Genomic DNA, 9,291 nt, shown 5'->3' on the forward strand with positions numbered 1-9,291 from the left:
GCTGAGTGGCACCGGTGTACGGCAGCACCGCACTTGCAATCAGACTCAAAAAAAACTACAGCTCCCAGCAGCCCTTGTTGCTGGGTGCTCCCGGCAGCAAGGGTAGCTGGGAGCTGTAGTTTATTGTGAGTCTGATTACAAGTGCGGTGCTGCCGGACACTAGTCTTATCACTAGTGCAGTGTGGTATGCGATGCTGACGGACACCGGCGCCGCGCCGGCAGTAAAAGACTATCACCAGGTACACAGCAATTTTTATATAGCACAGTGCTATAGATCTATTTGTTGTTGAGGATAATAAAAAAGTGTCAGTGTTTGGGAGAAGGGACTGTAGTACCGGGAAAACTACACAATTATCATGCATGTTAGATGTAAGTAAGTAGTGAGAAAGCGAAAACTTTAACTTGTTGAGTGTAATAAAGAAAATACATATCTTACCTATTTCAAGGCCAGGTTCAAGGAAATGTGTATCAGTTAATTGTATAATTGATCATTTTATCTTGGAAGTGATGGCACCCTGATGTTTTTTTCTAACAGGAAGCACTTTTACCATCCAACTGATGGTGTTTGGTTAATAGCTGGGTCCATTTGAGGCTCATCTCACTGCAGCTCATTAGCATTTAATTCAGGATGCAGTCAAGATGCCGGCGTTTGGCATTCCGGCGGTCGGAAAGCTGACGCCAGCATCCCGAAACTGCTCGGAATGCTGATGCTGGCATCCCAACATAGATAGCGATGCAGAATGCCAAAATCCGGATCGAGTTGGTGCCAAAGTCTCTACTGGCAAGCCACGTGGGAGGGTTAGGGTTAGGCAGCGAGGGTGGGAGGATTAGGGTTAGGCTGCAGGGAGGGAGATTAGGAAGGGTGGGTTAGGCACCACTGAAGAGGCTTTTGGGGGGGCAGGTTAAGATCAGGCTGTGTGAAAGGTGGGTTAGGGGGGGGGGGGGGATGGTATAATATGAATATGAGGCACTAGTGTGCAGTGTAATGCAAATAAGGGACACTACTGTGTCGCATAATTTGAATTGGAAGTACTATAGTGTCCATGCCCTTCCCCCACAAGACCATGCCCCATTTCCAATACTCACACCTTATTCCAAATGTGTGTAAGGGGGGGGGGGGGGGCAACCCCTTACTTTGCCAGGGGCACTCGGTCCCTAGATACACCCCTGTTACTAAGCTTTGGATGGCGATAAGGTGTACAGAGATAAAGTACCAGCCAATCAGCTCCTAACTGCCATGCCACAGGCTGTGTTTTAAAAATGACAGTTAGGAGCTGATTGGCTGGTACTTTATCTCCATCCACTTTATCTCCATACAAAGCTTAGTAAATAGACCTCAATGTGAAACTACCACTGAGAAATGCTAACCCACATTGCATGCACCCTTATTAAGAGACAGTGTGAAAATGTGAAGAAAAAAAAGATACATATCTGAGATCATCTACACAACTCATGATGTAATTAGTTTAATGTTCAGTACTACGTGAATGACGTACTGCCACTATCTTCTTTGAAAATAAGCGTAGCTCTGTTGGTCAGTTTACATATAAAAATAAACCAGTCAAAATTATGTTGTAACAATGGGGGTAATTCTGAGTTGATCGCAGCAGGAACTTTGTTAGCAGTTGGGCATAACCATGGGGGTCATTCCGAGTTGTTCACTCATTGCCGATTTTCGCTATACTGCGATTAGTCGCTTACTGCGCATGGTTCGCAGAGCGCATGCGCTTAGTTATTTTACACAAAAGTTAGGTATTTTACTGACGGCATAACAAAGCTTTTTCATCGCTGTGCTGATCGTAGTGTGATTGACAGGAAGTGGGTGTTTCTGCGCGGAAACTGGCCATTTTATGGGAGTGTGCGGAAAAACTCAGGCATTCGAGTTGCAAAACGCAGGAGTGGCTGGAGAAATGGGGGAGTGGCTGGGCAAACGCTGGGTGTGTTTGTGACGTCAAACCAGGAACGAAAAGGACTGAGCTGGTCGCAATGGCAGAGTAAGTCTGGAGCTACTCAGAAACTGCGGGGTAATCGTTACGAGAAAATTAGTGAAGCTTTCGTTCGCAATTCTGCTATGCCAAGATACACTCCCAGAGGGCGGCGGCTTAGCATGTGCAATGCTGCTAAAAGCAGCTAGCGAGCGAACAACTCGGAATCACCCCCCATGTGCACTGCAGGGGAAGCAGATGTAACATGTTCAGAGAGAGTTAGATTTGGGTGTGGTGTTTTCAATCTGCAATCTAAATTGCAGTGCAAAAATAAAGCAGCCAGTATTTACCCTGCACAGAAACAAAATAACCCACCCAAATCTAACTCTATCTGCACATGTTATATCTGCCCCCCTGCAGTGCACATAGGGGGTCATTCCGAGTTGTTCGCTCGTTGGCTATTTTCGCAATGGAGCGATTAAGGCAAAAATGCGCATGGTACGCAGTGCGCTAAGTATTTTAGCACAAAACTTAGTAGATTTACTCACGTCCGAACAAAGAATTAATCGTTGAAGTGATCGGAGTGTGATTGACAGGAAGTGGGTGTTTCTGGGCGGAAACTGGCCGTTTTCAGGGAGTGTGTGGAAAAACGCAGGCGTGCCAGGATAAAACGCAGGAGTGTCTGGAGAAATGGGGGAGTGGCTGGCCGAACGCAGGGCGTGTTTGTGACGTCAAACAGGAACGAAACGGCCTGAGCTGATCGCAGTGTAGGAGTAAGTCTCGAGCTACTCAGAACCTGCTAAGAATTTTCTATTTGCAATTCTGCTAATCTTTCGTTCGCTATTCTGCTAAGCTAAGATTCACTCCCAGAGGGCGGCGGCCTAGCGTGTGCAATGCTGCTAAAAGCAGCTAGCGAGCGAACAACTCGGAATGACCCCCATGGTTTTGCCCAACTGCTAACAAAGTTCCTGCTGCGATCAACTCAGAATTACCCCCATTAAGTACTGTATAATGTACACTTCTAAATAGTTACCATAAGATTTAGTGTATGTACACAATAATCACAGATCATATGTTCCTGTCAATAGAAAACAGAGTACATGAACTCTAAGGTATGAAAGTGGTCATAATGAGAAAGGTAAGAGTCTGTCCGTTCAAAAGTCAGGAAACACACTCCATAATATTATGTCTTTAGGAAATGTATTCATATACCTCAAAATAAATATTAAATAATAGTAACATTATCCATACCAAACACAAGGGATATGCACACAAGAGAATTGGGCAAAATTGGTCACTGGATCAAAGGTAAGCAAAGAGGTTTGGGACACAAACATGACAGACAGAAATAATATATATATATATATATATATATATATATATATATATATATATATATATATATATATATATATATATATATATATATATATACATATATACACATACACACACACACACACACACACACACACACACTGCTCAAAAAAATAAAGGGAACACTTAATCAACAGTGTAACTCCAAGTCAATCACACTTCTGTGAAATCAAACTGTCCACTTAGGAAGCAACACTGATTGACAATCAATTTCACATGCTGTTGTGCAAATGGAATAGGCAACAGGTGGAAATTATAGGCAATTAGCAAGACACCCCCAATAAAGGAGTTGTTCTGCAGGTGGTGACCACAGACCATTTCTCAGCTCCTATGCTTTCTGGCTGACGTTTTGGTCACTTTTGAAAGCCGGCGGTGCTTTCACTCTAGTAGTAGCATGAGACGGAGTCTACAACCCACACAAGTGGCTCAGGTAGTGCAGCTCATCCAGGATGGCACATCAATGCGAGCTGTGGCAAGGTTTGCTGTGTCTGTCAGCATAGTGTCCAGAGCTGGAGGCGCTACCAGGAGACAAGGCCAGTACATCAGGAGATGTGGAGGAGGCCGTAGGAGGGCAACAACCCAGCAGCAGGACCGCTAACTCCGCCTTTGTGCAAGGAGAAACAGGAGGAGCACTGCTAGAGCCCTGCAAAATTACCTCCAGCAAGCCGCAAATGTGCATGTGTCTACTCAAATTATCAGAAATAGACTCCATGAGGGTGGTTTGAGGGCCCGACGTCCACAGGTGGGGGTTGTGCTTACAGCCCAACACCGTGCAGGACGTTTGACATTTGCCAGAGAACACCAAGATTGGCAAATTCGCCACTGGTGCCCTGTGCTCTTCACAGAGGAAAGCCGGTTCTCACTGAGCACATGTGACAGACGTGACAGAGTCTGGAGACACCAAGGAGAACGTTCTGCTGCTTGCAACATCCCCCAGCATGACCGGTTTGGCAGTGGGTCAGTAATGGTGTGGGGTGGCATTTTTTTGGGGGGCCGCACAGCCCTCCATGTGCTCGCCAGAGGTAGCCTGACTGCCATTAGGTACCGAGATGAGATCCTCAGACCCCTTGTGAGACCATATACTGGTGCGGTTGGCCCTGGGTTCCTCCTAATGCAAGACAATGCTAGACCTCATGTGGCTGGAGTATGTCAGAAGTTCCTGCAAGACGAAGGCATGGATGCTATGGACTGGCCCACCCGTTCCCCAGGCCTGAATCCAATTGAGCACATCTGGGCTGTTTTTAGAATTTGATCTGTCAAAAGAATGGTGTAATTATTATTAATAATGTTCTTGACCTTGGATGAAGAGCTATTGAATTGTGTTATAAAGTGTGGTTGATCAGAATCAAACTTACAGTGATGTGCTTTATGTACCAATAATTCCTTCCTATCTATGGAGTCTGCCCTTTCTCTGGCTGATTTAATCAGAGATTCAGGGTATCCTCGGTTCTTAAATGCGGTTGATAACTCATCTGCTGTGCAGCATTTGGGCAAAGCAGGATTGTTTTGGCCGGGGACGCTCGGCCGAAATCTATACCAGCCCATTCGGAGAGGTACTACTTCTATTTTATTATAACCTGCCTGGTGACATCTATGAGGTAACCATCTTTTTGGGACTGCACCGCTTTGAGTTTCATCTTTCTGAACTATAGCATTGGATCTTTCCTTGTCATATACCATTCATAATCACTCAAATATACCTTGGAGACAGGTACAGGTGTGCTCATATTTTTGTTTGCTTTTTATGACTTCATGCTATTTTAATTAAATTCAAATACCTTTATAGTACACGTTTGCTCTCTTTTTTTATACTAACTACCGACACACAGCGCAGCCTTTTTTTTGTTGTTTTAGTAATTTTTTGGAAGTCCAACAAAAAAATTACGAATGAATACACCATCGGTCAAAACGCGGCTGTTTAACTATGAATCTCGGTAATTTACTAAGAAGTGCAAAGCAAAAAAAAAAAAAAAAACACTGCCGTGAAAAATTACAACTCGTAAAAAAGTGCTAAAAAAAAACAGACCTGCTTTTTTAATCCGTGATTGTATAGGCATGCAGGGATCCATGAGATCCGTGCATGTATATCAGTGGGAAGGGGTGGGCAAGTGGTTATTTTCTTTAAAAAAAATTGCGTGGGGTCCCCCCTCCTAAGCATAACCAGCCTCGGGCTCTTTGAGCCGATCCTGGTTGCAAAAATATGGGGGGGAAAATGACAGGGGTTCCCCCATATTTAAGCAACCAGCATCGGGCTCTGCGCCTGGTCCTGGTTCCAAAAATACGGGGGACAAAAAGAGTAGGGGTCCCCCGTATTTTTAAAACCAGCACCGGGCTCCACTAGCTGGACAGATAATGCCACAGCCGGGGGTCACTTTTATATAGTGCCCTGCGGCCGTGGCATCAAAAATCCAACTAGTCACCCCTGGCCGGGGTACCCTGGGGGAGTGGGGACCCCTTCAATCAAGGGGTCCCCCCCCCCCAGCCACCCAAGGGCCAGGGGTGAAGCCCGAGGCTGTCCCCCCCCCCATCCAATGGGCTGCGGATGGGGGGGCTGATAGCTTTTTGTGATAATGAAAAGATATTGTTTTTAGTAGCAGTACTACAAGGCCCAGCAAGCCTCCCCCGCATGCTGGTACTTGGAGAACCACAAGTACCAGCATGCGGCGGAAAAACGGGCCCGCTGGTACCTGTAGTACTACTACTAAAAAAAAATACCCAAAAAAAGACAAGACACACACACCGTGAAAGTAAAGATTTATTACATACATGCACACAAACATACATACTTACCTTATGTTCACACGCAGGTCGGTCCTCTTCTCCAGTAGAATCCAAGGGGTACCTGTTGAATAAATTCTACTCACCAGATCCAGGGTCCCAGGGTCCTCGGGGCAACCATTTGTAATCCAGGTACTTGAATAAAATAACAAAACGGATACCCGAGCCACGAACTGAAAGGGGCCCCATGTTTTCACATGGGACTCCTTTCCCCGAATGCCAGAAACCCACTCTGACTTCTGTCTAAGTGGGTTTCTTCAGCCAATCAGGGAGCGCCACGTTGTAGCACTCTCCTGATCGGCTGTGTGCTCCTGTACTGAGTGACAGGCGGCACACGGCAGTGTTACAATGTAGCGCCTATGCGCTCCATTGTAACCAATGGTGGGAACTTTCTGCCCTGCGGTTGACCTAAAGTGACGTCACCGCTGAGCAGAAAGTTCCCACCATTGGTTACAATGGAGCGCATAGGCGCTACATTGTAACACTGCCGTGTGCCGCCTGTCACTCAGTACAGGAGCACACAGCCGATCAGGAGAGTGCTACAACGTGGCGCTCCCTGATTGGCTGAAGAAACCCACTTAGACAGAAGTCAGAGTGGGTTTCTGGCATTCGGGGAAAGGAGTCCCATGTGAAAACATGGGGCCCCTTTCAGTTCGTGGCTCGTGTGTCCGTTTTTTTTATTTTAATCAAGTACCTGGATTACAAAAGGATTCCCCGAGGAGCCTGGGACCCTGGATCTGGTGAGTAGAATTTATTCAACAGGTACCCCTTGGATTCTACTGGAGAAGAGGACCGACCTGCGTGTGAACATAAGGTAAGTATGTATGTATGTTTGTGTGCATGTATGTAATAAATCTTTACTTTCAAGGTGTGTGTGTCTTGTTTTTTTTTGGGTGTTTTTTTAGTAGTAGTACTACTACAGGTACCAGCGGGCCCGTTTATCCGCCGCATGCTGGTACTTGTGGTTTTCCAAGTACCAGCATGCGGGGGAGGCTTGCTGGGCCTTGTAGTACTGCTACTAAAAACAATATCTTTTCATTATCACAAAAGGCTATCAGCCCCCCCATCCGCAGCCCATTGGATGGGGGGGACAGCCTCGGGCTTCACCCCTGGCCCTTGGGTGGCTGGGGGGGGACCCCTTGATTGAAGGGGTCCCCACTCCCCCAGGGTACCCCGGCCAGGGGTGACTAGTTGGATTTTTGATGCCACGGCCGCAGGGCACTATATAAAAGTGACCCCCGGCTGTGGCATTATCTGTCCAGCTTGTGGAGCCCGGTGCTGGTTTTAAAAATACGGGGGACCCCTACTCTTTGTCCCCCGTATTTTTGGAACCAGGACCAGGCGCAGAGCCCGATGCTGGTTGCTTAAATATGGGGGAACCCCTGTCATTTTTCCCCCCATATTTTTGCAACCAGGATCGGCTCAAAGAGCCCGAGGCTGGTTATGCTTAGGAGGGGGGACCCCACGCATTTTTTTTTTTATTATTTTACATTGTTTAATTAAAAAAAAAATATGAACCCCAGCACGGATCACACAGATCCGGCCGAGATTCATTTTTAAAAAGTCGGCAGTGTTTTGCTAATCACTGCCGTGAAAAAAACAAAAAAAAAACACGAATGACATCGACATCGGAACAAAAGAAAAATCCGAATACGACAGCTTAGTAAATTAGTCGTAATAAATTCAAAAAGTTGCAGTTTTACACTTTCGATGTCATTCGTGATTGAACTTTGACCTGAAACGGGAAAATACGAATGTTAGTAAATTTACCCCACAGTCTGATAACTAAACGTTCTTTAGCCAAGCAAGGCCCAGGCAGGAGACAGCATGCTTGTTAAGTGCTGGATGCAATGCACAGAATGGAATGCTGGTAATAAGGTGCACAAGTTAGGCAATGAATAACACCTGAGGAGAGTTTCTTACTGCTGATGAACTGTGGCAGGCTGTGGCTGGAGTTTGTAGTTCCACAGGAACACTGGAACAGGGAAACAACTTGGAAATGCCAGAAATAGGAGATCGCTGGAAACAGGGGATTGCAGACTGGACCTGGAATGGAACTGCTGGAACCTGTTCAAAGGATGTGACGGCTTGTCCAAGGCCATGAGACTGAGCCAGGAACTGGAGTTTATACCCCTTGGTCTGTGATGATTGGAAGTTGCATCTCTGTGAGAACACACCCTGCAGGATTGGGTGTTCAGATCAGCTGTGAGTTAGCTGAAGCATTGTGTACTCCAGGCTGCAGTAGACTGAAAACTGGAACTGGAACTGAACTGCTGGAACCTGTAGTTCCACAGTAAGTAATGTGATGGAGAATGCAGATTCCTGACACCAGGTCTGGGAGGAGATCCCTCAGGAGACCATCCGACACATAACCAGGAGCATGCCCAGGCGTTGTAGGGAGATCATACAGGCACGTGGAGGCCACACACACTACTGAGCCTCATTTTTACTTGTTTTAAGGACATTACATCAAAGTTGGATCAGCCTGTAGTGTGTTTTTCCACTTTAATTTTGAGTGTGACTCCAAATCCAGACCTCCATGGGTTAATAAATTTGATTTCCATTGATAATTTTTGTGTGATTTTGTTGTCAGCACATTCAACTACGTAAAGAACATAGTATTTATTAAGAATATTTCATTCATTCAGATCTAGGATGTGTTATTTTAGTGTTCCCTTTATTTTTTTGAGCAGTGTATGTATGTATATATATATATATAGAGAGAGAGAGAGAGAGAGAGAGAGAGTATTCGGCACTCACAGTAATGACAAATATCACCTCACCGGGTGCCCTCCAGGCTTGGTAGCAATGCAGATACAGGTAACGGCGGCACTCTCGGATTTCTTCAATGCAATAACTGAGATCACTCGGTTCTGCTTTAGCTTAACGTTTCGGTTTTATTCAACCGTCATCAGAAGATACAAAGTGTGATATAAAACAATCTTACCTTTATGCTCTAAACACTCCCCACGTGCACAGTCCCCGGCAACGCCGCCGGACTTTCTTCTGGGTACGTCATCACTTAGAGACAAACAGAGTCAATGTGATGACGTTTCCCGACCAGTGAAATAAACCATCACCATAGAAACAGTAATACAAAACGGACTCATTTACAAAAGCCTGTGATACAGAATGAGGCAACCTACTTAAAGGACACCTCTACATTTTTACAAAAACTACGTGAGGTGGATAATATTCCAGACACTTGCTG

This window comes from Pseudophryne corroboree, chromosome 6 (genome assembly GCF_028390025.1).
Source record: "Pseudophryne corroboree isolate aPseCor3 chromosome 6, aPseCor3.hap2, whole genome shotgun sequence".
NCBI lineage: Eukaryota > Metazoa > Chordata > Amphibia > Anura > Myobatrachidae > Pseudophryne > Pseudophryne corroboree.